Below are 12,429 nucleotides of genomic sequence, written 5' to 3'. Positions count from 1 at the left end.
ACTGGAAGAGATGTAATTTATAAAACGTCCCAATTGAAAGAATCCATGTCAGGATGGCCGAGCGTTCTAAGGCGCCAGACTCAACGGGCTCAGTTTCCTTCGTTCACAACGTGAATCTGTGTATTCTGGTTCTCGTATGAGGGCCTGGGTTCGAATCCCACTTCTGACACGATATGTTTTATGAAATTAACTGGAAGAGATGTAATTTATAAAACGTCCCAATTGAATGAATCCAAGTCAGGGTGGCCGAGCGGTCTAAGGCGCCAGACTCAAGGGGCTCAGTTTCCTTCGTTCACAACGTGAATCTTTGTATTCTGGTTCTCGTATGAGGGCCTGGGTTCGAATCCCACTTCTGACACGAAAAGGTTTATGAAATTAACTGGAAGAGATGTAATTTATAAAACGCTCCAATTGAAAGAATCCAAGTCAGGGTGGCCGAGCGGTCTAAGGCGCCTAGTTTCTTTCGTTCACAACGTGAATCTGTGTATTCTGGTCCTCGTATGAGGGCGTGGGTTCGAATCCCACTTCTGACACGAAAGGGTTTATGAAATTAACTGGAAGAGATGTAATTTATAAAACATCCCAATTGAATGAATCCAAGTCAGGGTGGCCGAGCGGTCTAAGGCGCCAGACTCAAGGGGCTCAGTTTCCTTCGTTCACAACGTGAATCTTTGTATTCTGGTTCTCGTATGAGGGCCTGGGTTCGAATCCCACTTCTGACACGATATGTTTTATGAAATTAACTGGAAGAGATGTAATTTATAAAACGTCCAAATTAAAAGAATCCATGTCAGGATGGCCGAGAGGTCTAAGGCACCAGACTCAAGGGGCTTAGTTTCTTTCGTTCGCAACGTGAATCTGTGTATTCTGGTCCTCGTATGAGGGCGTGGGTTCGAAGCCCACTTCTGACATGAAATGTTTTATGAAATTAACTGGAAGAGATGTAATTTATAAAACGTCCCAATTGAAAGAATCCATGTCAGGATGGCCGAGCGTTCTAAGGCGCCAGACTCAAGGGGCTCAGTTTCCTTCGTTCACAACGTGAATCTGTGTATTCTGGTTCTCGTATGAGGGCCTGGGTTCGAATCCCACTTCTGACACGATATGTTTTATGAAATTAACTGGAAGAGATGTAATTTATAAAACGTCCCAATTGAATGAATCCAAGTCAGGGTGGCCGAGCGGTCTAAGGCGCCAGACTCAAGGGGCTCAGTTTCCTTCGTTCACAACGTGAATCTTTGTATTCTGGTTCTCGTATGAGGGCCTGGGTTCGAATCCCACTTCTGACACGAAAAGGTTTATGAAATTAACTGGAAGAGATGTAATTTATAAAACGCTCCAATTGAAAGAATCCAAGTCAGGGTGGCCGAGCGGTCTAAGGCGCCTAGTTTCTTTCGTTCACAACGTGAATCTGTGTATTCTGGTCCTCGTATGAGGGCGTGGGTTCGAATCCCACTTCTGACACGAAAAGGTTTATGAAATTAACTGGAAGAGATGTAATTTATAAAACATCCCAATTGAATGAATCCAAGTCAGGGTGGCCGAGCGGTCTAAGGCGCCAGACTCAAGGGGCTCAGTTTCCTTCGTTCACAACGTGAATCTTTGTATTCTGGTTCTCGTATGAGGGCCTGGGTTCGAATCCCACTTCTGACACGATAAGTTTTATGAAATTAACTGGAAGAGATGTAATTTATAAAACGTCCCAATTGAATGAATCCAAGTCAGGGTGGCCGAGCGGTCTAAGGCGCCAGACTCAAGGGGCTCAGTTTCCTTCGTTCACAACGTGAATCTTTGTATTCTGGTTCTCGTATGAGGGCCTGGGTTCGAATCCCACTTCTGACACGATATGTTTTATGAAATTAACTGGAAGAGATGTAATTTATAAAACGTCCCAATTGAATGAATCCAAGTCAGGGTGGCCGAGCGGTATAAGGCGCCAGAATCAAGGGGCTCAGTTTCCTTCGTTCACAACGTGAATCTGTGTATTCTGGTCCTCGTAAGAGGGCGTGGGTTCGAATCCCACTTCTGACACTATATGCTTTATGAAATTAACTGAAAGAGATGTAATTTATAAAACGTCCAAATTAAAAGAATCCATGTCAGGATGGCCGAGAGGTCTAAGGCGCCAGACTCAAGGGGCTTAGTTTCTTTCGTTCGCAACGTGAATCTGTGTATTCTGGTCCTCGTATGAGGGCGTGGGTTCGAATCCTACTTCTGTCACGATACGTTTTATGAAATTAACTGGAAGAGAAGTAATTTATAAAACGTCCCAATTGAATGAATCCAAGTCAGGGTGGCCGAGCGGTCTAAGGCGCCAGACTCAAGGGACTTAGTTTCTTTCGTTCACAACGTGAATCTGTGTATTCTGGTCCTCGTATGAGGGCATGGGTTCGAATCCCACTTCTGACACGAAAAGGTTTATGAAATTAACTGGAAGAGATGTAATTTATAAAACGCCCCAATTAAAAGAATCCAAGTCAGGGTGGCCGAGCGGTCTAAGGCGCCTAGTTTCTTTCGTTCACAACGTGAATCTGTGTATTCTGGTCCTCGTATGAGGGCGTGGGTTCGAATCCCACTTCTGACACGAAAAGGTTTATGAAATTAACTGGAAGAGATGTAATTTATAAAACATCCCAATTGAATGAATCCAAGTCAGGGTGGCCGAGCGGTCTAAGGCGCCAGACTCAAGGGGCTCAGTTTCCTTCGTTCACAACGTGAATCTGTGTATTCTGGTCCTCGTATGAGGGCGTGGGTTCGAATCCCACTTCTGACGCTATATGTTTTATGAAATTAACTGAAAGAGATGTAATTTATAAAACGTCCAAATTAAAAAAATCCATGTCAGGATGGCCGAGCGGTCTAAGGCGCCAGACTCAAGGGGCTTAGTTTCTTTCGTTCGCAACGTGAATCTGTGTATTCTGGTGATCGTATGAGGGCGTGGGTTCGAATCCCACTTCTGACATGAAAAGTTTTATGAAATTAACTGGAAGAGATGTAATTTATAAAACGTCCCAATTGAAAGAATCCATGTCTGGATGGCCGAGCGGTCTAAGGCGCCAGACTCAAGGGGCTCAGTTTCCTTCGTTCACAACGTGAATCTGTGTATTCTGGTTCTCGTATGAGGGGCTGGGTTCGAATCCCACTTCTAACACGATATGTTTTATGAAATTAACTGGAAGAGATGTAATTTATAAAACGTCCCAATTGAATGAATCCAAGTCAGGGTGGCCGAGCGGTCTAAGGCGCCAGAATCAAGGGGCTCAGTTTCCTTCGTTCACAACGTGAATCTGTGTATTCTGGTCCTCGTAAGAGGGCGTGGGTTCGAATCCCACTTCTGACACTATATGCTTTATGAAATTAACTGAAAGAGATGTAATTTATAAAACGTCCAAATTGAATGAATCCAAGTCAGGGTGGCCGAGCGGTCTAAGGTGCCAGACTCAAGGTGCTCAGTTTCCTTCTTTCACAATGTGAATCTGTGTATTCTGGTCCTCGTATGAGGGCCTGGGTTCGAATCCCACTTCTGACACGATATGATTTATAAAATTAACTGGAAGAGATGTAATTTATAAAACATCCCAATTGAAAGAATACATGTCAGGATGGCCGAGCGGTCTAAGGCGCCAGACTCAAGGGGCTTAGGTTTCTTTCGTTCGCAACGTGAATCTGTGTAATCTGGTCCTCGTATGAGGGCGTGGGTTCGAATCCCACTTCTGTCACGATACGTTTTATGAAATTAACTGGAAGAGAAGTAATTTATAAAACGTCCCAATTGAATGAATCCAAGTCAGGGTGGCCGAGCGGTCTAAGGCGCCAGACTCAAGGGGCTTAGTTTCTTTCGTTCACAACGTGAATCTGTGTATTCTGGTCCTCGTATGAGGGCGTGGGTTCGAATCCCACTTCTGACACGAAAAGGTTTATGAAATTAACTGGAAGAGATGTAATTTATAAAACGCCCCAATTGAAAGAATCCATGTCAGAATGGCTGAGCGGTCTAAGGCGCCAGACTCAAGGGGCTCAGTTTCCTTCGTTCACAACTTGAATCTGTGTATTCTGGTCCTGGTATGAGGGCGTGGGTTCGAATCCCACTTCTGACACGATATGTTTTATGAAATTAACTGGAAGAGATGTAATTTACAAAACATCCCAACTGAATGAATCCAAGTCAGGGTGGCCGAGCGGTCTAAGGCGACAGACTCAAGGTGCTCAGTTTCCTTCTTTCACAATGTGAATCTGTGTATTCTGGTCCTCGTATGAGGGCCTGGGTTCGAATCCCACTTCTGACACGATATGATTTATAAAATTAACTGGAAGAGATGTAATTTATAAAACATCCCAATTGAATGAATCCAAGTCAGGGTGGCCGAGCGGTCTAAGGCGCCTAGTTTCTTTCGTTCACAACGTGAATCTGTGTATTCTGGTCCTCGTATGAGGGCAAGGGTTCGAATCCCACTTCTGACACGAAAAGGTTTATGAAATTAACTGGAAGAGATGTAATTTATAAAACATCCCAATTGAATGAATCCAAGGCAGGGTGGCCGAGCGGTCTAAGGCGCCAGACTCAAGGGGCTCAGTTTCCTTCGTTCACAACGTGAATCTGTGTATTCTGGTCCTCGTATGAGGGCGTGGGTTCGAATCCCACTTCTGACATGAAAAGTTTTATGAAATTAACTGGAAGAGATGTAATTTATAAAACGTCCCAATTGAATGAATCCAAGTCAGGGTGGCCGAGCGGTCTAAGGCACCAGAATCAAGGGGCTCAGTTTCCTTCCTTCACAACGTGAATCTGTGTATTCTGGTCCTCGTATGAGGGCGTGGGTTCGAATCCCACTTCTGACACTATATGCTTTATGAAATTAACTGAAAGAGATGTAATTTATAAAACGTCCAAATTAAAAGAATCCATGTCAGGATGGCCGAGCGGTCTAAGGCGCCAGACTCAAGGGGCTTAGTTTCTTTCGTTCGCAACGTGAATCTGTGTATTCTGGTCCTCGTATGAGGGCGTGGGTTCGAATCCCACTTCTGTCACGATACGTTTTATGAAATTAACTGGAAGAGAAGTAATTTATAAAACGTCCCAATTGAATGAATCCAAGTCAGAATGGCTGAGCGGTCTAAGGCGCCAGACTCAAGGGGCTCAGTTTCCTTCGTTCACAACTTGAATCTGTGTATTCTGGTCCTGGTATGAGGGCGTGGGTTCGAATCCCACTTCTGACACGATATGTTTTATGAAATTAACTGGAAGAGATGTAATTTACAAAACATCCCAACTGAATGAATCCAAGTCAGGGTGGCCGAGCGGTCTAAGGCGACAGACTCAAGGTGCTCAGTTTCCTTCTTTCACAATGTGAATCTGTGTATTCTGGTCCTCGTATGAGGGCCTGGGTTCGAATCCCACTTCTGACACGATATGATTTATAAAATTAACTGGAAGAGATGTAATTTATAAAACATCCCAATTGAATGAATCCAAGTCAGGGTGGCCGAGCGGTCTAAGGCGCCTAGTTTCTTTCGTTCACAACGTGAATCTGTGTATTCTGGTTCTCGTATGAGGGCGTGGGTTCGAATCCCACTTCTGACATGAAAAGTATTATGAAATTAACTGGAAGAGATGTAATTTATAAAACGTCCCAATTGAAAGAATCCATGTCAGGATGGCCGAGCGGTCTAAGGCGCCAGACTCAAGGGGCTCAGTTTCCTTCGTTCACAACGTGAATCTGTGTATTCTGCTCCTCGTATGAGGGCGTGGGTTCGAAACCCACTTCTGACACGATATGTTTTATGAAATTAACTGGAAGAGATGTAATTTATAAAACGTCCCAATTGAATGAATCCAAGTCAGGGTGGCCGAGCGGTCTAAGGCGCCATAATCAAGGGGCTCAGTTTCCTTCGTTCACAACGTGAATCTGTGTATTCTGGTCCTCGTATGAGGGCGTGGGTTCGAATCCCACTTCTGTCACGATACGTTTTATGAAATTAACTGGAAGAGAAGTAATTTATAAAACGTCCCAATTGAATGAATCCAAGTCAGGGTGGCCGAGCGGTCTAAGGCGCCAGACTCAAGGGGCTTAGTTTCTTTCGTTCACAACGTGAATCTGTGTATTCTGGTCCTCGTATGAGGGCATGGGTTCGAATCCCACTTCTGACACGAAAAGGTTTATGAAATTAACTGGAAGAGATGTAATTTATAAAACGCCCCAATTGAAAGAATCCATGTCAGAATGGCTGACGGTCTAAGGCGCCAGACTCAAGGGGCTCAGTTTCCTTCGTTCACAACGTGAATCTGTGTATTCTGGTCCTGGTATGAGGGCGTGGGTTCGAATCCCACTTTTGACACGATATGTTTTATGAAATTAACTGGAAGAGATGTAATTTATAAAACATCCCAATTGAATGAATCCAAGTCAGGGTGGCCGAGCGGTCTAAGGCGCCAGACTCAAGGGGCTCAGTTTCCTTCGTTCACAACGTGAATCTGTGTATTCTGGTTCTCGTATGAGGGCCTGGGTTCGAATCCCACTTCTGACACGATAAGTTTTATGAAATTAACTGGAAGAGATGTAATTTATAAAACGTCCCAATTGAATGAATCCAAGTCAGGGTGGCCGAGCGGTCTAAGGTGCCAGACTCAAGGTGCTCAGTTTCCTTCGTTCACAATGTGAATCTGTGGATTCTGGTCCTCGTATGAGGGCCTGGGTTCGAATCCCACTTCTGACACGATATGTTTTATGAATTTAACTGGAAGAGATGTAATTTATAAAACGTCCCAATTGAATGAATCCAAGTCAGGGTGGCCGAGCGGTCTAAGGTGCCAGACTCAAGGTGCTCAGTTTCCTTCGTTCACAATGTGAATCTGTGGATTCTGGTCCTCGTATGAGGGCCTGGGTTCGAACCCCACTTCTGGCACGATATGATTTATAAAATTAACTGGAAGAGATGTAATTTATAAAACATCCCAATTGAATGAATCCAAGTCAGGGTGGCCGAGCGGTCTAAGGCGCCTAGTTTCTTTCGTTCGCAACGTGAATCTGTGTATTCTGGTCCTCGTATGAGGGCGTGGGTTCGAATCCCACTTCTGACATGAAAAGTATTATGAAATTAACTGGAAGAGATGTAATTTATAAAACGTCCCAATTGAAAGAATCCATGTCAGGATGGCCGAGCGGTCTAAGGCGCCAGACTCAAGGGGCTCAGTTTCCTTCGTTCACAACGTGAATCTGTGTATTCTGCTCCTCGTATGAGGGCGTGGGTTCGAAACCCACTTCTGACACGATATGTTTTATGAAATTAACTGGAAGAGATGTAATTTATAAAACGTCCCAATTGAATGAATCCAAGTCAGGGTGGCCGAGCGGTCTAAGGCGCCATAATCAAGGGGCTCAGTTTCCTTCGTTCACAACGTGAATCTGTGTATTCTGGTCCTGGTATGAGGGCGTGGGTTCGAATCCCACTTCTGACACGATATGTTTTATGAAATTAACTGGAAGAGATGTAATTTATAAAACATCCCAATTGAATGAATCCAAGTCAGGGTGGCCGAGCGGTCTAAGGCGCCAGACTCAAGGGGCTTAGTTTCTTTCGTTCACAACGTGAATCTGTGCATTCTGGTCCTCGTATGAGGGCATGGGTTCGAATCCCACTTCTGACACGAAAAGGTTTATGAAATTAACTGGAAGAGATGTAATTTATAAAACGCCCCAATTGAAAGAATCCATGTCAGAAAACTCAGAATGGCTGAGCGGTCTAAGGCGCCAGACTCAAGTGGCTCAGTTTCCTTCGTTCACAACGTGAATCTGTGTATTCTGGTCCTGGTATGAGGGCGTGGGTTCGAATCCCACTTCTGACACGATATGTTTTATGAAATTAACTGGAAGAGATGTAATTTATAAAACATCCCAATTGAATGAATCCAAGTCAGGGTGGCCGAGCGGTCTAAGGCGCCAGACTCAAGGGGCTCAGTTTCCTTCGTTCACAACGTGAATCTGTGTATTCTGGTTCTCGTATGAGGGCCTGGGTTCGAATCCCACTTCTGACACGATATGTTTTATGAAATTAACTGGAAGAGATGTAATTTATAAAACGTCCCAATTGAATGAATCCAAGTCAGGGTGGCCGAGCGGTCTACGGCGCCAGACTCAAGGGGCTTAGTTTCTTTCGTTCGCAACGTGAATCTGTGTATTCTGGTCCTCGTATGAGGGCGTGGGTTCGAATCCCACTTCTGACATGAAAAGTTTTATGAAATTAACTGGAAGAGATGTAATTTATAAAACGTCCCAATTGAATGAATCCAAGTCAGGGTGGCCGAGCGGTCTAAGGCACCAGAATCAAGGGGCTCAGTTTCCTTCCTTCACAACGTGAATCTGTGTATTCTGGTCCTCGTATGAGGGCGTGGGTTCGAATCCCACTTCTGACACTATATGCTTTATGAAATTAACTGAAAGAGATGTAATTTATAAAACGTCCAAATTAAAAGAATCCATGTCAGGATGGCCGAGCGGTCTAAGGCGCCAGACTCAAGGGGCTTAGTTTCTTTCGTTCGCAACGTGAATCTGTGTATTCTGGTCCTCGTATGAGGGCGTGGGTTCGAATCCCACTTCTGTCACGATACGTTTTATGAAATTAACTGGAAGAGAAGTAATTTATAAAACGTCCCAATTGAATGAATCCAAGTCAGGGTGGCCGAGCGGTCTAAGGCGCCAGACTCAAGGGGCTTAGTTTCTTTCGTTCACAACGTGAATCTGTGTATTCTGGTCCTGGTATGAGGGCGTGGGTTCGAATCCCACTTCTGACACGATATGTTTTATGAAATTAACTGGAAGAGATGTAATTTATAAAACATCCCAATTGAATGAATCCAAGTCAGGGTGGCCGAGCGGTCTAAGGCGCCAGACTCAAGGGGCTTAGTTTCTTTCGTTCACAACGTGAATCTGTGCATTCTGGTCCTCGTATGAGGGCATGGGTTCGAATCCCACTTCTGACACGAAAAGGTTTATGAAATTAACTGGAAGAGATGTAATTTATAAAACGCCCCAATTGAAAGAATCCATGTCAGAATGGCTGAGCGGTCTAAGGCGCCAGACTCAAGTGGCTCAGTTTCCTTCGTTCACAACGTGAATCTCTGTATTCTGGTCCTGGTATGAGGGCGTGGGTTCGAATCCCACTTCTGACACGATATGTTTTATGAAATTAACTGGAAGAGATGTAATTTATAAAACATCCCAATTGAATGAATCCAAGTCAGGGTGGCCGAGCGGTCTAAGGCGCCAGACTCAAGGGGCTCAGTTTCCTTCGTTCACAACGTGAATCTGTGTTTTCTGCTCCTCGTATGAGGGCCTGGGTTCGAATCCCACTTCTGACACGATATGTTTTATGAAACTAACTGGAAGAGATGTAATTTATAAAACGTCCCAATTGAATGAATCCAAGTCAGGGTGGCCGAGCGGTCTAAGGTGCCAGACTCAAGGTGCTCAGTTTCCTTCGTTCACAATGTGAATCTGTGTATTCTGGTCCTCGTATGAGGGCCTGGGTTCGAATCCCACTTCTGACACGATATGATTTATAAAATTAACTGGAAGAGATGTAATTTATAAAACATCCCAATTGAATGAATCCAAGTCAGGGTGGCCGAGCGGTCTAAGGTGCCAGACTCAAGGTGCTCAGTTTCCTTCGTTCAAAATGTGAATCTGTGTATTCTGGTCCTCGTATGAGGGCCTGGGTTCGAATCCCACTTCTGACACGATATGATTTATAAAATTAACTGGAAGAGATGTAATTTATAAAACATCCCAATTGAATGAATCCAAGTCAGGGTGGCCGAGCGGTCTAAGGCGCCTAGTTTCTTTCGTTCACAACGTGAATCTGTGTATTCTGGTCCTCGTATAAGGGCGTGGGTTCGAATCCCACTTCTGACACGAAAAGGTTTATGAAATTAACTGGAAGAGATGTAATTTATAAAACATCCCAATTGAATGAATCCAAGTCAGGGTGGCCGAGCGGTCTAAGGCGCCGGACTCATGGGGCTCAGTTTCCTTCGTTCACAACGTGAATCTGTGTATTCTGGTTCTCGTATGAGGGCCTGGGTTCGAATCCCACTTCTGACACGATATGTTTTATGAAATTAACTGGAAGAGATGTAATTTAAAAAACGTCCCAATTGAATGAATCCAAGTCAGCGTGGCCGAGCGGTCTAAGGCGCCAGACTCAAGGGGCTCAGTTTCCTTCGTTCGCAACGTGATTCTGTGTATTCTGGTCCTCGTATGAGGGCGTGGGTTCGAATCCCACTTCTGACACTATATGTTTTATGAAATTAACTGAAAGAGATGTAATTTATAAAACGTCCAAATTAAAAGAATCCATGTCAGGATGGCCGAGCGGTCTAAGGCGCCGGATTCAAGGGGCTTAGTTTCTTTCGTTCACAACGTGAATCTGTGTATTCTGGTCCTCGTATGAGGGCGTGGGTTCGAATCCCATTTCTGACACGAAAAGGTTTATGAAATTAACTGGAAGAGATGTAATTTATAAAACGCCCCAATTGAAAGTATCCATGTCAGAATGGCTGAGCGGTCTAAGGCGCCAGACTCAAGGGGCTTAGTTTCTTTCGTTCGCAACGTGAATCTGTGTATTCTGGTCCTCGTATGAGGGCATGGGTTCGAATCCCACTTCTGTCACGATACGTTTTATGAAATTAACTGGAAGAGAAGTAATTTATAAAACGTCCCAATTGAATGAATCCAAGTCAGGGTGGCCGAGCGGTCTAAGGCGCCAGACTCAAGGGGCTTAGTTTCTTTCGTTCACAACGTGAATCTGTGTATTCTGGTCCTCGTATGAGGGCATGGGTTCGAATCCCACTTCTGACACGAAAAGGTTTATGAAATTAACTGGAAGAGATGTAATTTATAAAACGCCCCAATTGAAAGAATCCATGTCAGAATGGCTGAGCGGTCTAAGGCGCCAGACTCAAGGGGCTCAGTTTCCTTCGTTCACAACGTGAATCTGTGTATTCTGGTCCTGGTATGAGGGCGTGGGTTCGAATCCCACTTCTGACGCGATATGTTTTATGAAATTAACTGGAAGAGATGTAATTTATAAAACATCCCAATTGAATGAATCCAAGTCAGGGTGGCCGAGCGGTCTAAGGCGCCAGACTCAAGGGGCTCAGTTTCCTTCGTTCACAACGTGAATCTGTGTATTCTGGTTCTCGTATGAGGGCCTGGGTTCGAATCCCACTTCTGACACGATATGTTTTATGAATTAACTGGAAGAGATGTAATTTATAAAACGTCCCAATTGTATGAATCCAAGTCAGGGTGGCCGAGCGGTCTAAGGTGCCAGACTCAAGATGCTCAGTTTCCTTCGTTCACAATGTGAATCTGTGTATTCTGGTCCTCGTTTGAGGGCCTGGGTTCGAATCCCACTTCTGACACGATATGATTTATAAAATTAACTGGAAAAGATGTAATTTATAAAACATCCCAATTGAATGAATCCAAGTCAGGGTGGCCGAGCGGTCTAAGGCGCCTAGTTTCTTTCGTTCACAACGTGAATCTGTGTATTCTGGTCCTCGTATAAGGGCGTGGGTTCGAATCCCACTTCTGACACGAAAAGGTTTATGAAATTAACTGGAAGAGATGTAATTTATAAAACATCCCAATTGAATGAATCCAAGTCAGGGTGGCCGAGCGGTCTAAGGCGCCAGACTCAAGGGGCTCAGTTTCCTTCGTTCGCAACGTGAATCTGTGTATTCTGGTCCTCGTATGAGGGCGTGGGTTCGAATCCCACTTCTGACACTATATGTTTTATGAAATTAACTGAAAGAGATGTAATTTATAAGACGTCCAAATTAAAAGAATCCATGTCAGGATGGCCGAGCGGTCTAAGGCGCCAGACTCAAGGGGCTTAGTTTCTTTCGTTCGCAACGTGAATCTGTGTATTCTGGTCCTCGTATGAGGGCGTGGGTTCGAATCCCACTTCTGTCACGATACGTTTTATGAAATTAACTGGAAGAGAAGTAATTTATAAAACGTCCCAATTGAATGAATCCAAGTCAGGGTGGCTGAGCGGTCTAAGGCGCCAGACTCAAGGGGCTCAGTTTCCTTCGTTCACAACGTGAATCTGTGTATTCTGGTCCTGGTATGAGGGCGTGGGTTCGAATCCCACTTCTGACACGAAAAGGTTTATGAAATTAACTGGAAGAGATGTAATTTATAAAACGCCCCAATTGAAAGAATCCATGTCAGAATGGCTGACGGTCTAAGGCGCCAGACTCAAGGGGCTCAGTTTCCTTCGTTCACAACGTGAATCTGTGTATTCTGGTCCTGGTATGAGGGCGTGGGTTCGAATCCCACTTTTGACACGATATGTTTTATGAAATTAACTGGAAGAGATGTAATTTATAAAACATCCCAATTGAATGAATCCAAGTCAGGGTGGCCG

At 44.5% G+C, this 12,429-nt stretch overlaps 4 non-coding genes across 4 annotated transcripts; all 4 read left to right on the top strand.

Moving 5' to 3' along the window:
* Nucleotides 1-2,651: 2,651 nt before the first annotated feature.
* On the top strand, nt 2,652-2,773 carry TRNAL-CAA (transfer RNA leucine (anticodon CAA)). Its single transcript has 2 exons — nt 2,652-2,689; nt 2,728-2,773. It is a non-coding gene; the product is annotated as a tRNA-Leu (tRNA).
* Nucleotides 2,774-2,840: 67 nt separating this feature from the next.
* TRNAL-CAA (transfer RNA leucine (anticodon CAA)) lies at nt 2,841-2,962 on the top strand. The gene is made up of 2 exons: nt 2,841-2,878; nt 2,917-2,962. It is a non-coding gene; the product is annotated as a tRNA-Leu (tRNA).
* Nucleotides 2,963-3,786: 824 nt separating this feature from the next.
* TRNAL-CAA (transfer RNA leucine (anticodon CAA)) lies at nt 3,787-3,908 on the top strand. Its single transcript has 2 exons — nt 3,787-3,824; nt 3,863-3,908. It is a non-coding gene; the product is annotated as a tRNA-Leu (tRNA).
* Nucleotides 3,909-11,661: 7,753 nt separating this feature from the next.
* TRNAL-CAA (transfer RNA leucine (anticodon CAA)) lies at nt 11,662-11,783 on the top strand. Its single transcript has 2 exons — nt 11,662-11,699; nt 11,738-11,783. It is a non-coding gene; the product is annotated as a tRNA-Leu (tRNA).
* Nucleotides 11,784-12,429: the final 646 nt, after the last annotated feature.

The sequence above is a fragment of the Phalangium opilio genome, unplaced genomic scaffold (assembly GCF_054372755.1).
Source record: "Phalangium opilio isolate 3A_F unplaced genomic scaffold, DU_Popi_V2 ptg000061l_1, whole genome shotgun sequence".
NCBI classification, from domain to species: Eukaryota; Metazoa; Arthropoda; class Arachnida; order Opiliones; family Phalangiidae; genus Phalangium; species Phalangium opilio.
Note: the sequence above shows the minus strand (reverse complement) of the source record. Positions and strands in the feature narration are given on the sequence as shown.